Source organism: Diplotaxodon limnothrissa, linkage group LG3 (assembly GCF_057381915.1).
Source record: "Diplotaxodon limnothrissa isolate DT_005_m linkage group LG3, D_limnothrissa_male_GT1.1, whole genome shotgun sequence".
In the NCBI taxonomy this organism is placed as follows: Eukaryota; Metazoa; Chordata; class Actinopteri; order Cichliformes; family Cichlidae; genus Diplotaxodon; species Diplotaxodon limnothrissa.
Window position 1 is genome coordinate 25,032,281 of NC_140598.1, and position 23,708 is coordinate 25,055,988.

At 40.8% G+C, this 23,708-nt stretch overlaps 2 pseudogenes across 1 annotated transcript; both read right to left on the bottom strand.

Annotated features, from left to right (window-relative positions):
- LOC146635076 (ICOS ligand-like) overlaps positions 1–23,708 on the bottom strand; it is a 164,865-nt pseudogene that overhangs the window by 125,705 nt on the left and 15,452 nt on the right.
- Positions 1,763–3,343, bottom strand: LOC146635081 (uncharacterized; annotated as a pseudogene). The gene is made up of 2 exons (XR_014905012.1): positions 3,138–3,343; positions 1,763–2,694 (listed from the first exon to the last, which is right to left on the bottom strand). The product of XR_014905012.1 is annotated as an uncharacterized LOC146635081 (transcript).

Sequence of the window (23,708 nt, forward strand, 5' to 3'; positions counted from 1 at the left end):
ACAAGAAAATAGCAGCAAACACGTGGATCAAAATTCATTAAAAAACAACATGTGGACTTCAAGGACTAAATACACTAAAGTGAAAGGAGGAGCAAAAAATAGAATTTGAATTAAGTAAAAGTAGTCACCTGTGATCTTTAAAATGGTCCTGATATGTGCAGCTGTTTTTAACTTTCAACATTTCTTTGCTGCCACTGTGAATACGATTGTGTTCTTTGCCTAATTGAATAAAGGTTACACAGCCTCACTGGTTCATCTTCTGGTACAAACTGGCATTACATGGAAGTACAGCTCAAAACCAGTTTAGCTTGAGTTTCTTTTTTCAGGACATAAAGTCACAGCAGGTGTTGTTTCAAAGCTGGTGGACAGATTTAGTTCATTTTGGAGGATTTAAGAGCAACTGCTGTGAAAATATTTGCAGCTTTGGGAGAAAATGATTTAAGAGAAGATTTTACAACAGCAAAAGATTAAATATGAATGAAGAATTTAAATTTAACTGAGGTAACACATAAAATGAATACATTAAAAAAAGAAGTTAATTTTGGAAACACTAAGAAAATTCAAATGAAAGAAATTGATATATATACCAATATCTGCAATTCTGATACATTATCTGTTTGGTGAAAAAGAAATTCCTATAACTTTAATAATACAGTAACAAGTACAACTACTAAACACTACTGTGTCCCAAGGGAACAAATATTAAAATGTAACAGAGATAACATTTTAGAGAATTAAAATCCCTCAAAGGAAAAAACAAACTTGATATGCATATCTATACATGCAGCTTCCTAAACATAACATTCAGGATTATTCACTGCAGGTCCAGAAATCAGAGCTACCTCATCAGATCCAAGTGTGGCATCAGCTGACACTCTTTACAGGAGATTCCATCTGAACTCTGTGGAGCCTGATCTCAAGGTTTTTAAGTCTGAGCCTGAAACCAGAAGAGGATCTTTCTCTCTCTTCAGATTCATTGTGATCCAGTGATTTCAGTCCTGCATGATCAGGCTGATGTTTGCACAGAGCAGATAATGAAGTGAAGGTTTTTGCACATTGGTAACAGTGAAACAGTTTATTTACAGTGTGGGATCGTTTGTGTTCGGAGTATGAACTGAGATTCCTGAAGCTCTTGTCACACTGGTCACAGCTGAAGTTCACTTCCATGTGTGTACGTTCATGTTTGTTACGATGACCTGATTGTGAGAAGCTTTTGTCACAGTGTCTGCACTTGTATGGCGTCTCTCCTGAAGTGGTGAAGGATGACCCACACTAGTCACAGATGTGCTTTTTGACCCCACTGTGGAAGAGTTCATGTATTTGTAATGTACTTGGTGTGTGGAAGCCGCTCCCACATTCTTTGCAGTTTTTCATTTTGTCTCCAGTGTGTCTACATTGATGTGGTTTTAGGTCCCGTTGATGATTGGAAGTTTTTCCACAAATTCACAGAGAAACTTTCCCACCACCACAGTGAAGACAGGGCTGAGAACTGGATCCATCTGCGTCGCTCTGATTCTAAGCAAAGACATTGTAAGTCGGGGAATTGCTTCAATGTTTTTATCCTGAAAGTCGCCTGAAACAAAGAGCATCTCTGCCAACGTCCAATTACATTTTACTGTTTACATTACAACACTCAGCTTACTGAGAGAAAATGAGTCTTCATTTTTCCTAACAGTTCATTCAGTTTAACTCCATAAGTTTACTGATCAGACTTTTTCCAAACAATCAGGTTAAAATTACAAGATAAAAAATCAATACATCCTCACAGTAACTGCACTTGTAGAGTTACTTTCTGGTGTGGATCTGTTGGTGTTTTTTCAGCTGATTTGGAGCTTTAAAAGTCTTCTCACACAGGTCACATTTGTAAGGTCTCTCCTCAGTGTGGCTAAACATGTGTTGTTGTAGCTGTGCATCTGTTGTAAACGGTTTCCCACACTGATCACAGCAGTAAAGATCATTTCCAGTGTGAATCCGTAGGTGACTATTTCGGTACTGTTTGTCTCTGAACCTTTTTCCACAAAAGTCGCAGCTGTACGCCTTAATTCCAGAGTGGGTAACTAGATGCTTCTGTAAGCTGCTATTTTGAGCAAACGTCTTGCCACACAAATCACAGCTGTGTGCTTTAACTCCACTGTGCATGATATGGTGTAATTTTAAGCATTTACGATGGGTAAAAGACTTTCCACACAAGTTGCAGCTGTAAGGTTTAACTCCACTGTGGATGAGTTGGTGTGTTTTAAAGCTTTGAGCGTGGGTAAAAGACTTTCCACACAAGTGACAGTTGTACGCTTTAAATCCACTGTGGACGAGTCTGTGTGTTTTTAATTCTCCAGCCTGGGTAAAAGACTTTCCACACAAGTCACAGCTGTGAGCTTTAACTCCACTGTGGATGAGTTGGTGTGTTTTTAAGCCTCCAGACTGAGTAAAAGACTTTCCACACAACTCACAGCTATAAGGTTTAACTCCACTGTGGATGACTTGGTGTTTTTTTAAGGATCCAGCCTCGGTAAAAGACTTTCCACACAAGTCACAGCTATACGGTTTAACTCCACTGTGGATGAGTTGGTGTATTTTTAAGTGTCCAGAGTGGGTAAAAGACTTTCCACACTCATCACAGCTGTAGGTTTTCTCTCCCTTTCTTCTGTGAGGTTTGTCAGCCTCCTGAGAGCGCTGACTTCTCGCTCCATGTTGGTCCTGCAGTGACAGAGATACAAACAGAGGCAGTGAGTGAAATGCAGTCGTGGAACAAACTGAAACTCCCTTCATTGGTGGAATCAAACATGTCAAAAAAAACACATTGTTGGTGTGTTACCACGACCTTCTGTTGACAGTATCACATTACAATGATGTGCTACAATGAGAGTTGTAATGAAAATTACATTATTGAAAAAATATTGATCAGTGGAGAAAATCTTTTACTTGAGTTCAACTGATGATATTGTTGTTTCAATGTATGCTTATAAAATATAATCTTTGTATTTTCTTCTAACTTGTGTGGTTTTTGGTTGTGAATGTAGATTCTGTGTATATGGAGGAGCCCAGGTTGGAAAAGATAAAGCTGCTGTTAACATGTTTTTAAAAACCAACCAGCTGTGCACACAGTTTCAATAACAGTGTAACTGTGATGTTTTTGTTACCTTTTGTGTTGAAGACATTCTTTCCTCTGTAGTGGCTGAGCTGAGTCCAAAATTGTTCCTCTGCTGCTCCAGCAGACTACTCCTGTTATTCAGCTGGGACACACACACAAAAAGTATATATATACACACACACACACACACACACATATATATGTATGTATAAATATATATATTGATCTGCTGGAGATCTGCTGGAGCCACTCGCCTAACTTGGGAGTCACCGCACCTAGTGCTCCGATTACCACGGGGACCACCGTTACCTTCACCCTCCACATCCTCTCGAGCTCTTCTCTGAGCCCTTGGTGTTTCTCCAGCTTCTCGTGTTCCTTCTTCCTGATATTGCTGTCATTCGGAACCGCTACATCGATCACTACGGCCGGCCGTCTTCTTCTGTTTGTCTACCACCACTATGTCCGGTTGGTTAGCCACCACCATTTTGTCCATCTGTATCTGGAAGTCCCACAGGATCTTAGCTCGTTCATTTTCCACCACCCTTGGGGGCATCTCCCATTTTGACCTCGGGACTTCCAGGTTATACTTGGCACAGATGTTCCTGTACACTATGCCGGCCACTTGGTTATGGCGTTCCATGTATGCCTTGCCTGCTAGCATCTTGCACCCTGCTGTTATGTGCTGGATTGTCTCTGGGGCATCTTTACACAGCCTGCACCTGGGGTCTTGCCTGGTGTGATAGACCCCAGCCTCTATGGATCTTATACTCAGAGCTTGTGTGTGTCTGTGTGTATATATATATATATATATATATATATATATATATATAAATTTTTTTTTACATATGCATCTGGAGATCATCCTACGAAGTCCACTATGAAGGCACTATTGACTATGTGCACGAGACAATGCTAACTTCCTGGTTTGAGACCGGATGTGGGGTTGTGCATTTCCGGTAGCTTTATTTTATTTATTTTGCGGTCAATCGCTACTGCGAAGATATACTCCAAAATCATGTCCAAAACTCGAAAACGGAAAGATTGCGTTAAGTTACAAAGAGCAGAAGGTGGGAACACTCACCACTGTTGTTTCATAAAAAATCTAATGATCAATTTTAAAGCATTTAGATCGATCAGTTGTTTACATCACTCAACACAAGCAGAACTGCATTACTGCATTACACTTTTCGATGTGGCATCGTCCACATTCAGAAGCACATCTCTGTATAGTGACTGGTCTTATGATTTAAACAGGCAAATGTTCAGCATTCAAACTACAGGTGAACAATAGTCAAACCAGATGTTTCCCCCATTATGTCGATATCAGCTAGTCAAGTACACACCTACACAGCATGCTAACAAACCATGAAAAAAGCCACACAAAAAATGAATGATTGCTGGTAACAGTTTCTATACATTAGTATTTACGAAGGGTATGTTGTGACTTACCTTCAAAATTAAGGCGGTCCCTCGCTATAACGCGGTTCACCTTTCACCTCGCTTTTTCACGGATTTTTTAGTGCAAGTTTGCATGCTTTTTTTTACGTCACATTGTGTCCTGCGTCCTGATTGCTACAGACGATCTCCTCCGTGACGTCTCTCGTGTACAGTACAGAATCGCTGCAACGATCGCTAGCAGTGTGACTCTGAAGTGCAGTAGTGTATGTCCACCAAACTTTTTGCACCGTCAAAAATTAAATTGGCTACTTGATTTCACCTATCGCTGGTTATTTTTAGAACATAACACCCGCGATAAACGAGGGACAGCTGAGAAATATAACATTTGAATCCATTTTCTCTTTTGCTCTGAGGCGCGGGGAAAAAACATCGACAAGTCGATGAACATCATTTACAGATAGTAAAAGGAACTTGCAAAGAAAAGTGTCTGGACTTCTTTAAGTTAGTTGAATAAGTTTCACCTCTCATCCGAGAAACTTCTTCAGTTCTAAGGTCAAATGGTGAGTCCCAGATATAAACCTAGTGGGAGTAACCCCCCACAGAGGGACAAAAGGTGATGATCGGATCATCAGGGGGACAAAAGGACCGATGACCTGGATGACTGAGAACCTTCACAGACATCATTTACAGATGTATTGGGTAAATGTCCATCTATAGAAATGTAAATCGCCGCTTGATTCATTCATCAACTTGTTTTGGACCGTAAACCAGGCGCGAATAGGACACCGGAAACAAAGCTCCCCACGGGAGTTTCCACACCGGAAGTAGCATATGCTAACGTGCACATAGTCAATTCTAAAGGCTGATTGCCCTCCCCCACGCTTGTACCTGTGGCTTCATGTCCTGAGGGTGGGGGTTGGTTGTTCTCATGCCCTGCACCCCATCCTTTGTTCATATTCCAAGACTATTTTTCTTTATGTATTCTTTCCCCCCAGCAACCGCCATATTATGATGTTGCAAGCAATTACAAACTCTACAGACTGTCTGACTCCAGTCTATACCAAACAATCTATTATTCTCAACAGAGCTAAACTCAGCATAAACTGAACCCACATTAAAGTTAGCTCGGTGCTTACCTTTAGATGATCCCACAAACCGAGAGAAACTCCGCGATGAAGCTGGAAGTCTTTCCAAACAGGAAACAGATCAGGGAGAAGAGACCCACGTGGTTCACGCTGATCTCAGCTAGGATCCAGGAGACAAGGGTGTGCAGCTCGATGCAGATATCGATCCAAACGTTGGTAATGGTATATGTTCCTGTAAGTTTACTACTCTACTCCCGTTTCATAAAAAATCATCTCTCTCTGCTCGACTCCTCTCCTGCGCACACACACTTTCTCCGCCCCCTTTTCCTGGCTCTGTGGTGATATGTTACTGTGCGGTCACGTGACTCAGCTGCACAACGTGACCACGTGGGGTGTAATTTCGAAATCTCCTTTTCCTAAACTCTTTTCCTTGGCCTCGATGAAAACGTCATCGTGGGAAGGAGAATTGTTAAGGACTCAGGGAAAGAGAGGAGCAGTGCTGAGAATTGGAACAGCCTTAGGCTGTATCCCAATTCAGGTTCTGCAACCTTAACGGTCCTCAAGGGCCGCGTACTCAAAGACCGCTAAGGCCGGAAGTGCGATGCTTGTCTTTTACAGAGTATAAATACGTATAGATGTATCAAATATGAGTGGATCATATATAAGAGACAAATATTGTTCATTTGGAATGTCGTTTTTACCAAACTGATATTGTATCAGAATTGCAGATATGGTTTTATATATCAATTTCTTTCATTTGAGCTTTCTTAGTGTTTCCAAAATTAACTTCTTTTGTAATGTATTCATTTAATGTGTTACCTCAGTTAAATTTCAATTCTTCATTCATATTTAATCTTTTGCTGTTGTAAAATCTTCTCTTAAATCCTTTTCTCCCCAAACTGCAAATAATTTCACAACAGTTGCTCTTAAATCTGTCTTAAATCTCTTAAATCTGTTGCTCTTATCTGTCCACCAGCTTTGAAACAACATCTGTTCTGACTTTATGTCCAGAAAAAAGAAACTCAAGCTAAACTGGTTTTGGGCTGTACTTCCATGTAATACCAGTTTGTACCAGAAGATAGAGCAGTGAGGCTGTGTAACCTTTATTCAATTAGGCAAAGACCACATTCATATTCACATTGGCAGCAAAGAAATGTTACAAATTCAAAAAATTCTACTAAACCTCTATTTTTGGCTCCTCCTTTCACTTTAGTGTGTTTACTGTGTTCTTGAAGTCCACATGTTGTTTTTTAATGAATTCATTTCATTTCCACATGTTCTGCAGCTGTTTTCTTGTTGATTTGAAGTTTGTATTATGAAATCGTGATTTGATTTGATCCTATATTTGATGAAGTCTGTGTAACGTTTTTCTTAATAAACAGTTTGGTGTGAAAAATAAAGAAATGGTCTCACAACAAGTAGTTTGAGCCCTGATTTCAGATTCAAAGTAATTTAACTGTTTTCAGTGGTACATGTGGAGGTTTATCACTGGAGGAGACTTGGCTGTTCTCCACTCACACAGAACAGGGTTCCTGCAGCTCATTAAAAACTCTAAAATTATCTTTAAGGACAAAGATGTTTGATTTTTCTTAAAAGCAAGATTTGGGCATGAAGTTTTCAGAGAGTGTGTTTAACATTCATTGTAATGAACATCTCACACAAAGCAGATGTTCCTGCATTGCAACAGCGGTTTGCAGATGTGTTCTACCCCCTGCCCGGCTGGAGCACCACCTTGAAATGCAGCCTGGCGTCTGTTCATGACCTAACATGTTGCCTGAGCACAAGAGACAAATTGTGCAAAAGGAATTGGCTGAAATGGTGAAAATGCTGTTATCACAGGATGAAATGAGGATTTGTTCCTCAGTGTTTGGTCTCCTATGCTTACCTTTTCTCCAGATGATTTGTCACAGCTGTTGAGAGGGGCCAGTTGTCTTTAAGGTGCTTCCAGGTAATTAAGAAGTGAGCGCACGGTTTTATAGGGTTCTGTGATGATTATCACAAAGTGAACAAGATCTCATGGTTTTATGCTTATCCCATGCCCCAGGTTGACCTGGACTGGTTAAGCACTGCTTAGCTTTTATCATGCTGGATTTAACCAACGCCTACTGGCAGATTCCCTTGTCTGCAGAGTCCAAAGACAAAAAAGACCTTCTCCACTCTGTATGGTTCATGCCATTCATCACTCTTCTGTTTGGCTTGTTTGAAGCCGCGGCCATTTTCCAGCACGTGCTGGAGCGATATCTGCGTCCTCACACTGCATATCCTAATTCCTACCTGGATGATGTTGTCATTCATAGTTATACCTCGGTGGATCATGTGCAATGGCGTGTCCAGCGGGGTGGCCTGGGGGGGGGCACAGGCCACCCCCCAAACCAGACTGGCCACCCCAGGTGCCACCCCAAAGGCAAAACAATAAAATTCAATCAAACATCAAATGTCCGATTATGTTTTCACGGTGACGCTCAGATATCCGAGTGTAAGTGAATGCAGCATCGCTTCTGCGCTATGCGCATCACGTTAGCAAAGGTAGGAGAGCCAAGCGCGAAAGATGGCACTGCAGGAAACAATTTTTCGGTGAAAGAAAATGAGGACAGAATAAATGTCCCGGTAAGTAATATCAAGTTTGTTGAGTTTAGTAAACTTCGGTGAAATTAGAATACCAAGGAAAAAAATAACACTTAAAGAATTATTGCAGCCGTCGAATATTTCAGACAGTATGCTACTGAGGGCAGCTAACATAAGAGTTATGAGTTATAAGATATCATCTAAGTCGTAACATTGCTGTATGGAGCTGCAGATTTGGTTGCAGGTTAACATAGCTGGACTGGCCATCGGGCATACCGGGCATATCCCCAGTGACTTATTTTTTATTTTTTTTGTAATGGCATGAACAATGAGAGGTGGTGGATTGGCCAGATGCAGGTCGATGTGTAGAAATAACTCCGTTGTTTGGTGGTGGCTATGACGGGGCTTCCACAGAGGCAACAGGTGGATGAGGGAAGGGGAGGCAGGAGGAGAGACCCGAAGCAGCCGCCGGTCCGAGTGTCAGGTGAACTGAACTTCAGGTAAGAAGTTATGACCTGCAGTCTATCTGGGTCAGATATAAACTAAGTTTAGGTGGAGTTTATTTTCATGTTGCTGACTTTTTACTGTCAGTTGCAATAACTCATACTGCGTTCTAGCCAGTTTGACGGAGTTTTTATACAGCTGGGTGGGTGCTATGATGTTACTGATAGTGAACTTTATTTTATTCATAAGGTTAGTAGAGTTGCCAACGGCTCCTTAAAAAAATGGAATGGTCCCTCATTCAGAGAAAATATTACGTGTTTCGTATTGAGCTGAGAAGAGACGCAGTTTGTCCCGGACTTTAGCTAGAATGGAAAAAAGACACAAAGCTGGAGTTATTCTGTCGTTACGCTGCACAGCTGCCTCTTCTCTCATTCTCTCCCCCTCCCTCTCCTGTTGCTACTTCAATCATGAAACTGATCAATGATCAGCTGATCGGCTTTTCTCTCTTGTTTGTTTATCGCCCACTTTGCGCCAGAAAGAGGAAACCAGCAGATGTCGCGCTAAACAACAGCAGCACGTTTAAGCTTGATCAGCTGTTGTTAGAATGTATTTAATATTAATTTCTAGTATCAGCTGATGTTTGCTGGAGCCACAGCTGTAAAGCTGCTGGTCATGATGTCAGTGTAGATATGTGGTGAGAGGGAAACATGAAGATGAAACCAGGAGATGTCCTTACTGAATCATCAGAGCTGAACAGGTGATGGAGAAACAGGTTTACCTTTTAGGTGACAAGAATGAGTTGAAGTTATGAACTGTTTCTGAGAGACAACTTACACCAGGATCCTTTTTTATGTAGCTGACAGCTGGTAACTGTGCAGGGGCGGGTCTAGCAAAGTTTTGCCAGGGGGCCAGGTAGGGCATTAACAGGGAAAGGTGGGCACAAAGAAATACTTTTCTTTCTTATTCTCATTTAAAATACCTAGTTTTTATTAAATAATTATCTAAATCTTACAACCAAAGTTTTTATCTGACGTAAAATGTATAGAAATCATACATATACCAACAAGACTGTACATCACTGTCACAACAGCATTTGTTTTCATTCAAAGTCTTTATGGCTTTAATACCTGGTGGGTCGGTCTGTAGTAAAAATGCCCAATTTTTTTGTCCCAGTCCAGCCCTGCAGGTTAATACTGGCAGTGTCACCATGCCAGCTGACTGTATTTCATCATCAGCCAGTGTTGTTCTTGATCAATATTACCAAAGTTTACCATAAGGCAGCATAGAAAGTATTTACTTGCTTTCAGGTTTTATTCAAATGTTAGTCTTTTCATTTGTTTCCCCACTTTTTTCCTGTTTCAAAATCAAACACCAGTTTGTGAGAAGATTATCTTCTTCTTTTAACAGGCAGATAAAGTTTTGCATTGGCATTGGCTAATTTGTCAATTGTTTGTTACAAATGTTCGTATTTTAATTTTCAAAAATGTTTTTGCCCAAAACATATGTGCACTATATGTCAGTAAAAACACTATGCAAATATTGCTGTCCTTGAATGCTGAGTAAACACTGACAAAGCACTGATTGTATCTCTTGTACTTTATCAACGCAGTATCTAAAAACTTTGCACCGTAGTGGTTAAAATCTCATTCTAATAAGAGTTAAAAGTGCATTTGGTTATTAGGTTTATAGGATTATTGAATTATGGTTAAGGGTTGGTAGAATTTTTTTTTTAAACATTATCTGCCAATTAAATCTGCCACCCTTCTCCAAATCTGTGCCCCTACCTGGCCCCCCCAACAAAAATTTTCTAGACACGCCACTGATCATGTGCAGTGGTTGGTCACGGTCACGGAGTCCGTGAGGCAGGCAGGGCTGATGGCAAACCCAAAGAGGTGTATGGTTGGATGGAGGGAGGTACAGCATAAAAAAACTGGCACAGAGCCTCCCCTATGCATTACCAAAGATTCACATCAAACTTATCCCATTCTTGGTTGCTTTAATGAACATTTTTTTATTGTCACAGTTTGATACTGATGATTTCTTTTGAACACTCCTTTATTCTTAACCCAGTGACAGTATCAAGTTATTATGTTTATTTTTCATGTTAGTGTTTTAATTTCCAGCCTTAAAGTATCTCCATGTGATGTTCCTCTTTCACATTTTCTGCCGCCAAAATAACTGTTCCAATTCAGTGTCTGCATTCTTCAAGACCCAATTTGAAGGGTGATTACGTCACGCCAACATGATGAAGCCTGTCCCAATTCGAAATGCAGCCGAAAATGCGCCCTTCATTTCCCCAGATTTGAAGAATGGGTTGGGTGTATCACTTGTGGCCCAACATATCCCAGAATTCATAGCGCAGTGGCTGTGGCCAATTTTTTCTAACAAAAACGGCGGATGGCAGAACTGTGGTGAAGAAACTGTGGAGCAGGGAAATTATTTTACTGCTATTGTTAAAAATCATTATTACCAGCATAATATAATCTGCAATATGATCATTGCTCTAACAATGTAACAGATAGCTTTAAGATGGCCTTAAGATGTTTATGCATACAAGTTATTATATTAACTTTGTATTTCAGGTGCAGTTATAACTATTTTATACACAATGCATATCTGTGCCTATTTGAGTTGATGTTCAGGTTCATTAATGGTCTAAAGCTTCACTAGTGAGAGTGTCTAGATGATCCATGCTGAGGGAAAACTAGAACATAGAAGGAATTGCAATACATGCTTACAAAACACTTATATCAGTTTATTTTAATATCTTTTATATGTTCATATTCTTGTATTAAGCTTTTAGTAGGGGTTCTTGATTAAAACATTTATTTAGTAGATGACACATATATAGTTTCAGTTGTTACATATCTGAGTGTGGTTTCTGTCTCTCTGTCTGGTTAGAGGTCAGGAGCTAGTCAGCGAGGTGAAACAGGGTGCAATTGTGGTTAGCACACAGACACAGACACACACACTCAGTTAGAGAGAATCATTTATAGGTGAAAGTTTAATCATGTTTTGCTGGGGTTGCAAAAAGAGCAGTTTGTCGCAGAACTGCTGCTGAGGTGTCAAGATGACAAGCGAGCATCCGGCAGTGACAGGAAGCACCTGTTATGAAGATAGAAGATAATTGTTCTTTTAAATTGTGTCAAAAGTCGTTGTGGTTTTGATATTGACGTATGTGTATATATCCTGTCTGTGACGCATGAAGGGGGCGTCAGTAAATCAAACCCTGATGCTATAAAAATCTGTGTATGCTTTGAGGAAGTCGAAGACCACTTGCTGTCTGCGTACAGAGTGTTCTTCCCACACGTGTGTGTTCATTAAAATCATTGTTTGACCAAGAGCTTCTGGACCATGGTGGTTTGTACTCTCCTTCCTCAATTTTTGAACCTTAACATTTGGGGGCTTCGTCCGGTAATTGAGGAGGGAGGATTGGAGGTGTAAACGGTGAAATTCGGTGGTCCGTTGTGGTCAGACAGGCAGGCGTGACCCGGCAACCAAACTGAGGGGACAGGCGCCTTTAAAAAGAGGTAGGCACAGGCCTGTTGATTTTATCCGAAGTGTGCTGAATTGGATGATAAAATTAAATGTCTATTCAGTAAAAGTTGCCGGTAAATGTCTGCTTTGATTTTGATGAGAATCTTATGACAGTACTGAGGATTTAAAGCAGTTGGACTGCTGGAAATGATTTAATACGGTTGGACCGTAAAAAGCAGTTGGACTGCTGGTAATGATTGAATGCGGTTGGACCGCTAAAAGGATTTAATACGGTTGGACCGTGGAAAGCAGTTGGACTGCTCAATGATTTTAGTATGTTAGGGAATTTGGTTATTTTTTGGTTATAAGGTTGGACCTGCTTCAGTCTTACACTTTGTTGGGTGTTTTACTGTTGTTCCAAAGTATTATAAATTACTCAAGAACGCCAGTTGGACTGGTAAGAAGCGCAGTTCTCGGAGGTAATGCTCCCTCCCGGCCAAGGACGCTTGGCCCTGACCTATCGGCGAATAGGGTTAGTACGGTTGGCAACCGGGGAGAACTTGGGAACCTCCAAAATAGCTAGTGGTTGGACCACTTTACCGTTTGGAACGGTAGTCTGCGCTTTTTTGGTTAGAAGAAGTTGGACTTCGGGCGTGTAACTTTAACTTAACACTTCGGGGTAAGCCTTGGCTGTGCAATGCCAAAAATAGAGCTTCAGGCTAAGTTTGGGTTGGTTGACGCTTTTAAATTGAGTTAGGGACTTTAGAGATGAGGCCAGAAACTGTTGGACAGATACTGGTTAACTGATTACAAAAAAGTTGGACTTTTTCGGTGGGACCGTTAACTTAAATTTGTCAAAATTGGTTAGGCGCTAAAGCTGACAGATCTGGCAGTAGTTGTAAATATAAGACGTCTTTGTAATATAAAATAGGAGGCTGTGTGTCGAGTCAGCAATGCACTGACTGCCTGCTGCTATTTTTAGACGGTGTGTGTGAGTGTGAAAATGCAAATGAGTAAGTAGTGACCTGTTTAAACCACAGTTGGTTTTACAAATACTGCTGCAAACATTGTTGAGTGTGTGTTTAAGATGCCATTTATGTTTATTAGAGGACTATAAATAAAGTTTTGAGTTGCCGTAGTGGATGTATAGTAATTGACTGAGTTTGGATGTAGATATATAAATATATTGAGTGCACTGTATATACTTAAGACTAACACATTACTTTCAGTAGTAACTTTTCTCCAGCATTAGTTGCTGGTGTGGTTTATTTTTTCAATTTCTTGTGTGTGCGGTGAGAATTAATGGAGGTTTGAATTTTTCGTTTGTTTTTGACTTGCTCTTTCTGATTATGACAAGCATGTCTAAAATACTCTTAGGAAAGTGTGTTTTGAGTTATATTCCTCAACTCTGGTCACAGTTTAAGTGTGAATGCGGTGACTAGAAGGTTTTGAATGAGGAATAAAGGTGTGAGAGGTATTTCTTTGGTGATGTAAAGTAGGATGTTTTAAAGTTTGAAAGTGTTTTTAATTTAAGAGATGCATGAGTGATGTTATAAGAGTTTGAGGTTCTTTTCTTTCAGTTTAAAAACACATAAGTACATACACTTGGTACACCCGTTTACTCTTTGACTTTATTAAAACAGACGGTGTATTTGAGTTTGAATTTCAGTAATTGTATGTTGATATGGTAATTTAGTTTATGTTAGGTGAAGGAGATGTCCATCTCCGCGTCTTGCAGGAGTGAAAGTGAGCACGTTGAAGGCTGTGATGTGAATGCTGACAAATGCAAAGAGTTTAGTTTATTTAAAAGGTGTGTGTGTGAGAGGATTATGAAATCATTGTGTGAATGATGCTACATTTTAGATCAAAAGTTAGCAGAATTACAGAGGGTCTGTAGATTGTAAATACAAAATAAGTTTGATTAGCCTGGAGAAACAGAAAAGCAGCTTGAGCTGCTCTGAGAAGCTGCGTGCTGTGTGTGTGTGACAGGAAGTTACATGCCCATAAAAGGAAGTCTGAGAGAGAAGTGTGTGCGTAGGCAAACTGCAGAGTGTGTGCGTGAAAGAGGGGGTATTGTTTTTACATGAAGATTTAGTAGAACTAAAGTAGAACGTTACAAACAAACAGATAAAAAAGTAAAATGAAGAGAGAAAATAACTGACAATTACATTAATGAATAGAAAACACACATACACAAAGTGCCATATGTGAAATTATTCGAGGAAAGAATCAGAAGTGAGATAGTTTAATATAAGATGCAATGAAGGAAGCAGCTAACACTCCTTTAATTTCCAGAGCCAGTGTGTTCCCTATGCTCATAGCACCCCTGCCCACTTGGCCCCCGTATCAGGCGAGTATGGAAGGCTGGATAGCCCATGACGGGTAAGATCCCACCTCGAAACCCTGGGACAACCTAAGGCAGGCACAGTCACGATTACTCGGCCTCACTCAGTCCCTGTGACCTCAGACTCACTGGTGAGATGAAGTGAAGAAGACGGGACCTCAAGGGTAAAGCCGCTGGGCCAAGGCGGAGGGGGTAAGTGGCAAGTGGAGCCCTAACTTCTAGCTGAGGAGAAGGAATGCTGTTAATAAGGTGGGAACTTAAAATTTGGGTTGGCAAATTTGGGAAAGAGAACTGACGGCTTAAGTGGAGAATTGTGCAGGAGTCTGACACACTGCAAAAGCAACATATGCAAATTCACATACACAAACAGAAAATGCATTAACCTTATTATAAAGACAAGACAAGCCCATGATGATTCATGTATAGACACTGATTAAACCTGGCTTAGAACACAAAGATACGCAATGAAGATCAGCTTGCTACTTGTATGAGTGGTGGAATGGTGTGAATGGTTAATAAAATACATTTGAGTTTGTGATTGAGGAATAGAAGAAGCCATATGACAAAGGGAGTTATGAAAAAAGTGATTAAAGTAGTTTTAAAAGAGTGACTTAGGAGTGCTCTCTCGTACTGAGTGATCAAAACCAGTGATCACTGTAGAAAGAAATAAAATAATTTAATAAGGTGGTAATGTTTAAACATATGTTTCTGTTGTTACAGCAACTCATTGAGAGATGACTCAGTATGCAAATTAGCTGGAGTGAGTGGTGACGAAGGAACTTCCTGTGTGTGTGTGTGTGTGTGTGTGTGACTGAGGCTTTCAGAAGAGGAAGCATAGCAGAGAAGAGAAGTGCAGATTGGGGTAGGAAATTTATAGTTTAGTGATATGTTGTTGTAAGGGGGGTTGTGTTTTATGTTGAATCCAAGTATGTTGAAGTGCATAAAGGGGGTGATTTTTTTGTGCAAATTGTGTGGTTTTAACGAGACTTTCGGTGTATTGAGGAGGTGACATTATGTGGTGGCAAAACTTGTGTGTTTAAGGTTGTTGGGGTGATGGGTTGATTTTGTCAGTTAGGTTTGGGTTGTTTTTGTTTTTAATAGAGGGAGTTTTAGGAAACATGTCTGAGAGGGGTCCATTATTTTTAACAGTGCACTTAAAGAAAACCTGCCAGGTGATTTTGTTTTGTGTTTTGTGAGCTAATAATCAGCTCTATTTTTTTCTCATTTCTGTTCTAAGCAGGCCTGCAACAGCACTGACAAATTCTCGGGGAAAGCAAATGTAAGGGGGGCTTTCCAGATTACAACTGGCTAAGGAGAAAGCTACCTGCTTCAGACTGAATAACAGGAAGTAGCTGCTGTGTATTTTTCACAACTTCAAAGAAGAAATAATGTTCATTGCATTAAAGAACATTTGCTCTGTTCTAAAACAGTATTAACAGTAATTAGTCAGTAGGCACTAAAACAGCCATGTTTAAAAGTGCATTCCTTTATTAAAAAAAATCTAAAATTGAAGATGCAAAAAAGTTTAAATAAAACTGTGCGAATACATATGTTGAGCAATTCTGACTCTGTTTGCAAATATACTGAGAGAATATTAGGGATGTTTAGAAGATTGATTGCAACTTAAAAAAAAAAAAAAAGATAACACACATTTAGCTCGCCTCTGCACTGCTATAAACTCAGGATCAGGTTGTGCAGGCTTAGTGCAGGCGATGATGTCTGAAACATTAAATCCTTCTCTGTCCCTGTCATCTGTGTTTGGTTCCTGACATGGGGCTCAAGTCAAGAAAACTTGCCACTCTCTAAAATGACTAGATCTTAAATGATTGGATTGCACATACTAACCCACTCCCTACATACACACAGCACGCTGCCAATCCCCCACTACCCAACTGCATCATCAGTAAGCCCCTTCCCCACATATCTGGCACATTGTTAACGTCATTTCTAAATGCTATCGTCAACGATTTATGGTGGCAGATGTCAACAAACAGGGAAAAAAAAAATCCTTTTCCTTACATTGCAATTATTTTACATTTACATTTTTGCAGATAAGCTAAAGAACAGCTAACCAGATGTTTCTGTTAATCCTCAACCTACCGTTGCCGTCATAGACTACATCTTGTTGTAAACAACAAGCCAACAAACAGTGTTGGGGAGTAATGAAATACATGTATCAGCGTTACGTATTTGAAATACAAAATATGAGTAACTGTTACAGTTACAGTCTTACAGTTACAGTCTTACAGTTACAGTTACCGTTTAAATAGGTGGTAATCAGAATCAGTTACTTTGTTGAAATAAGTAGAATAAAAAGCGGTCATTTCTGGTTTCATATGTTAGTTAGGCTATCCCCTCTATACCTCTCCAGTTTGGTGACCTGCACCACAGTCGGGTGCAGGTTTAGCTCAGTTGGATGGGTATCTATCATATATTGCATGGCTCAGAGTGGCCGGTTTGAGTACGATATGTGGCCCCCCTTTTTTATTTTACTCAATTTCCATCTGGGATTAATACAGTTTCTCTGATTCTGATTGCTGGAAACCCAACCAAAACACGCAATAAGAGGCTCTAATGTAGGCGTCCTGGTAATGTTGGTGGCGTGAGTTACACAATGGACCCAGAGCCAGCACAACAGAGCCAGCAGTGCATGGGGAGGAATACATTTCTTGGTAATTCCAACACCACTTCATAAGAAGAATGGGATAGGCGAAACTTCAGTATCATCGATGTACCATATTGCTGTTTTTTCAGTATTGCTAAAGCAGCTCATAGCGTGGGAGAAGTAACTGTCAGGGAAAAGCAGTTTACATTAATAGATGATTAAACATTTTGCTGGCAGTAATTGAAATGATTAAAGAAAATCAAACTATTTATGCACCATAATTAATAATTTTATGGGGGGGGGGGGGGGGGGGGGTATATTGGCTGGATCTCATTATTGGTGGGGTCATAAAACCCCTAATGCACCTGGGCATACTGTTAAGCAGATAGCAAAGCTAAGCCTTCTGCTGGTAAATAGCAGAGAACATCAAGCTACTAGAATGTCTACAACACATACGGTTCTACTGCTCTTTGCTTTTCAAGGCATAAACATGAAAGACTGCAGCAGATAATTACACAAAACTAGTTGAAAAGAGGGTTTTAGTATTACTTTTTATCAGCAGAATGATCCAAGACACAGACCTCAGGAACCTTTTGTCTCAGCCTTGCTTGGTGACCCTGAGCTCTACTTTCTGAACTCTTCCATCATCACTGGGAAAAGTGTTTGTAAGGAGTGCTTTACACCAGTTGCTTTGGGCTGCATTGCTCTACTTTAGCAGCCCAGTGTTGCCTTTCTCAATGTTAGGATATAACTTTAGCAACTTCTGACAAGCTTGAAGTGTGTGTAAATGCTTGGATTTCTAGCGACTTCAAAAGTGGTCTGCTAGGTGCTGCCCTTGCCGCCATTGCTATTTATAGAGATCCTTCCCTGTGAACTACCCAGGTGTACATGCTTTTTGAATGAGGAGTAAAACTGGACCAAGTATTTGAGATGAGTCTCTCTTTTCACCAAGGACCGGTACAGCATCCGCATCACTGCAGCCACAGCACCTATCCATCTGTCGATCCCACTCCCTGTTCCCCTCGGCCGCGAACTAGACCCAGAGATACATAAATCCCTCCACTCGGGGCAGGAACTCTGACCTGGAGTGAGCACTTCATCATTTTCCAGCTGAGGACCATGGCCTCAGATTTGGAGGTGCTGATATCTATTCCCACCAACTTCACACTCTTCTGCGAACCATTCCAGTGCGAGCTGGAGGCCATCACCTGATGAAGCCAACAGAACCACATCATCTGCAAAGAGCAGAGATAGCTATGCCACTTGTCTATGCCTAGAAATTCTGTCCATAAAAATTTTGAACAGAAGCAGTAAAAAAAAAAAAAAAAAGTAGCCCTGGAGTCCATCAGTGGGTTGGACACTGCATACTGCCAAAGCACACCCACGGGATCCCCAAGATCGGACATGGTCAAATACCTTCTCCACAAAATAAATGTAGACTGGTTGGGCAAACTCCCATGGCACAATATGCCAACCTTCTGTAAATTACTTTCTTATCGTTGTGGAGGGGTTTTGTCATGGCTACTGGACGGACTCACGCGCAGACAGTTCTTTCTTAGAGAACAAAAGGAGATTTATTTACAACAGGGATCACCTCAGTGCTATATATATATATATATATATATATATATATATATAGATATATATATATATATATATATATATATATATATATATATATATAGATATATATATAGTGAGTTGGGAGGGGGGTCCAACTCACTGTCCAGGGAGAGAAGGGGGGAATCCACACACACACACGCTTCCTCTTCCACACAGTCACTGCCACAGCTCCTCCGCACACACGCACTCCTCTTCAGCCGCACTCGCTCCAAAACTCCACACACGCTGCTACATCTGGGCATGTCCCGTAATTTGGTCCAGAAGAGGGATATTCAGGAGGTTCAACATTCCAGCAGTGAGCTGCTATGTTCCACTGCCTTAAATAGCAGCTGGGGAAATCAGCCAGATCAACAGCAGTTGGACACAATCACACAGGTGCGTGGGCCAAGAGCGAGAGCCCGTAACGAGCTCCACCCAGGCAGAGAGGAGGAGGAAAGACAAAGAACACAAAAACAAAAACGAACAACAACAAAACCTGTAGCCAGCGTGAGCCAACCAGAGAGACATGGGGGCCGTGACAGGTTTGTATGTTCTGTGGGGTTTCTGTGTTGTCAGGAGACTTTGTTGGTAGGGTCTCCCATGGCAAATTGTTCCTGGGTGAGGAACCAGACAAAGACAAGTGGATGACCACAAAGCTGCCATCTCTTTTAAATTAGAACTGACAAACTTCCCCACAGACCACAAAGCACGCATGATCACACTTTTATTAGCCTGAGCAGAAGTGAACAACAGGAAGGAGCTGCTGTGGTTTCACATGCAGAACTTCAGAAGAGTCAGAATGATATTTTATACTAGAAGACATTTGCTTTGTTTAGTCTGTCTCATATCAACAAATAAATCTCAATAATCCTGCTGATAACTTGTGTGGGGAGATGAGCCACATTTGGACATTGAGCTGGTTTATTGTTCTGAAATTGCACCAGACAAATCCTTCATCACCACATGAATGCACACTATGTTTTTGACTACATGACAGGGTTAGTCGTCCAATAACTATTAATTATGTTTCAGTAAAAAATATTTTTCATAATTTTTTCTTTTAAGTTAGAGACAAGTTTAGAAATAAACACCATCTAATACTAATTCTTTGCAAGCTCCTTTGACCATCTAATACACCATTTTTTTAAACCATGAATTTGAAGCAGCGATAATTATTGTGAATTATTTTTTTATGTGCACTGAAATGAAGGAATTTACAGACTTTAATAATGTTGCCTTTATTAAAGTCATGAAAACAACTGAGAACAGATTCCACAACCGTGACTGTATTTTGTAGTGATGAATCATTGATGTTATTAAAGGACAGAGGTTCCCAACACATTTTAAATGACATTCAACAGTCATTTTGTGTGAGATTTGCTAACCTGAGTAATAGTGAGGAAGTCTCATGTGAGAACAAACTGAACTACATCAATATCAAACTGAGTCTGAACTGTTCTCCATTTAAAGTCTTGATACACGCTCAATCCTCCAGGGCCCTGTTTCAGGAAGCCGGTTTAGAAAACTCAGAGTGAAAAACGATACTCAGGGTTGAGTAACCCCGAACTGTCCAACTCGGAATATTCGGTTTCAGAAAGGCTGATAACAATTAGTTCAATCAACGCGGAGTTGCGTCAACCCCAAGTGAAGCGCGCGGACGAGGATACATAAAGCCCTGATAAGCGGAGCACAGATTAAGCGAGTCACCATGGAGACGGAGGGAAAGAAGGCGCGGTCAATGTATTTCACAGCGCTTGAGGCCGAAATTCTGATGGCAGCATATGCTGATAACATGCAAATTCCGCGGAAAAAAGTAACACAGCCACAGCTGCAAAAGAAAGGGAGCATGCATGGCAAAACATAGCCGACAGAGTCAATGCCTGAGTGTTAATTTAAACATTGATCTAGGGATTTCCACCCATTTAACACGTTATTTTATCATATGTTATTTTATTTGTTATTTTATACATTTTATTTTGTGACGTGATGTGAGCGCAGGTGCAACCCAACAGGCCCCAAACGTTCCTGGCAGCAAGTAAAAATGAAATATAAAAATATAGTCCAAACAGGTAAGGTGTAATTGTATTATGAGCCATAGTGCTTGGTCTGTTTGTCCCATGTAAATCAATTGCAGTTAGAGGCTACATTAATTTTCTTTCTGTAAGCACTTATTGAAATTATCTGAGCACATTACAAGTACATATTTGCTTACTCTGTATGCTCAAATGTGACCCGTTATAGCCAACAGAAAAAAAGCGGAGGCCCGAAAAACAGGTGGGGGTCCTCCACCACCACCACTCACAGAGGCTGAGCAGTTGGCCCTCAGCCAAAACAGTGGGCGCCCTGTGGCCGAAGGCATCTCTGCGGGGACATCCTCTGAGTCAATAACCCCGCAAGACACAAGTGCCTACATAGGGGGTAAATTCAAAATAATACATGATGTGCATACATCCTTTCTTCACAGTCACCTTTGCAGTGCTACTCATTCATTTGATAAACTCTTTACCATAATGGATTATTTTGTAGTGAAGTTATTTTCCTACTGATTTTGCCTTCCCTCAGTCTTGGTTGTCTTTGAGAGCATAATGACAATGAAGTGTAAGGTGATTGGTATGTTTGTTAATTGCCATTTGGTCCCTTGTAAGTTATAAGTGACCTGTATAAACCTCATATTCTATCAGTTGATGGTGGTGGTGTACTGCATCTGGTGCAGCCTCCTGTTGAGCCAGACCAACATGCAGTTGTGAGTAATACTCCACAGATTATATGAGTTTACAGTAGAACAGCAATGTTGTTTATTTCTTTACTACAGGAAAATAATGAAGAAACATTGACAGCTGTTACAGAGGAGGAAGCAACAGAGACACTTTATGAGGTTTACATCTTTTAATACTTTGTGTACAGGAAATACAGGCGACCAATAAAGCCAGTTGAACAAAAAATCTGTTTATTCTTCTTTCAACATGTTGAGGTGATGGGTCAAAAGAAATGATTGTGACATATGGTGTCTCTGACTGCTCTTCCATCTTGTATGTCCGTGGGAGGGTCAGGATGTTCATGGTTTGGATCACTGCTGATGTTTGGTTCAGAAGGACAGTGTTCTCCTCTAATTGTGGCAATGTTGTGAAGAATCACACATGCCACAATAATGTCACATGCCCTTTCTGGGGTGACCCTGAGTCTTTGCAGGCACTGGAACCGGGCCTTAAGCATTCCGATAGTCATTTCAATTCTGGCTCTTGTCCTGCAATGAGCCAGATTATATCGCTGCTGTGGGCCCGGTTCAGGGTCAGAGTAAGGGGTAAGCAAATAGGGTAAACATGGATACCCCCTATCACCAAGCAAGTAGCCAGTGAACTCTCCTAAGACAGAAGGATACACTTCAGTTCAAATGTCCCTGAAGCAATTGGTCTTTATATATTTTACAGTATTCTCAACTCACCATGTCCAAATTTTGTGCTCAGTGTACATTCACGGAATATTTGTGAGTCATGGACAGAGCCTGGCCACTTGGCTTCCACATTTGTGATAATGTTGGCAGCATCACATATGATCTTCACAGTGCAGAGAACACAAATTAGCATCCATTACTATAATGAAATAATTTGTTAGTTTGACATGCTACAGGGAACTATGTACCTGTACATTAATGCTGTGGAAAGACTTCCTGTTCACATAGTCTCCTTCATTTACTGAAGGAGCAATGATTGGAATGTGAGTGCCATCTATACAGCCAATCACGCCTGGGAACTGTGAAAATAAATGTAAAATTTAAGTAGTAGTTCAAGTATCACCACATCATAAATTAAGTTTTGGTCATCCTGATACCTGCAATTTTGTGGCATCCCTCTTTGATAAATCTTGTGGGTCTATGACCGGGGAACACCACAGACGAGGAGACGTTTCAGTGCAACTGTAACATTCCTGACTGCCCGACAGACAGTAGCCTTGGAAACGTGCTCAGCGTCACCAATATTATACAGAAAGCTCCCGTTTGCAAAAAACCGAAGTGCAATACAAATAATATGTACAGAACTGAGAGCATGTCCGCAATGTGTCACATGCGTAATATATGGCCTGAGGATGTTATCCAAATAAATTATAGATTGTGCTGAGAAACGGTGACGTTCACACAGAAAATCATCAGGAAATGATAAAATGTCCAAACGCGCTCTGATCACTCTCTCTCGGCGGAGAGCTCTGCGGAGAATTTGGGCTTCAACATCTACTGGCTCTTCAAGGAAGGGGCACGCCATGTCCGACACTTCCTACTGTCAGGTTTCCGACAAAGGGGCGGAGACAGTCAGGGTTAGTTGTAGTAAACCTGCTAGGGGGCAGGTTAGCTTCACGGCGTGTGTCGTCATAGTGACTCACTCAGGCTTCAGCTGAACTCGCTTTCTGAAACCGAAAACCCAGAGTTTTCGTTAACTCAGGGTATACTTACTCAGTTTTTCCACTAAACCGGCTTCCTGAAACAGGGCCCAGGTGGGGAAAGTTTCTGTGATCTCAATTTAAAGGTTGCTAGTCTTTATCCAGCAACCCTGTAAGGTAATGAGCTCCTCCAGTGGGTTGCCATGGGTACACTGTTTGTGAGATCAGGTTTTGCAGACACACACTGAAACCATACTTCCTTGGACCAACACAAACTATTCTGCTAACAAAGAAATGAAAAATATTGCCGTCTTTATATCCCTAGCTGCAAAAACATTTCTCACCCTCAGGTGCTCGGTTCTGACACGTGTAACAACCAAACTCAGGACCAGTGACATAAACACCCCCAACTGACCTCTTGATAAATATTATAATGTAGCTACATAAGAGCTGCTACTTAATCTAGCTCTATGTCTTTAGCTTGCTAGTGAGAAACTGATTCAAGTGCCCTCTAGTTTATCTGTAGCAATGTGACAACCCACCGTGGTCTACCCTAATCAATATAAAATAAATTGGACAAATCATAGTGAGAAACCCTCCTATCATGCTCAGGGTCATTTTGACCCTGCTGAATTAGAACTGATATTTCGCATGTGGTGGGAGGGAATTTCCTGCAAGGACGTTGACAGCTCGTACAAAATTAGGGGGTAGCAAACTTATAAAAGCTTC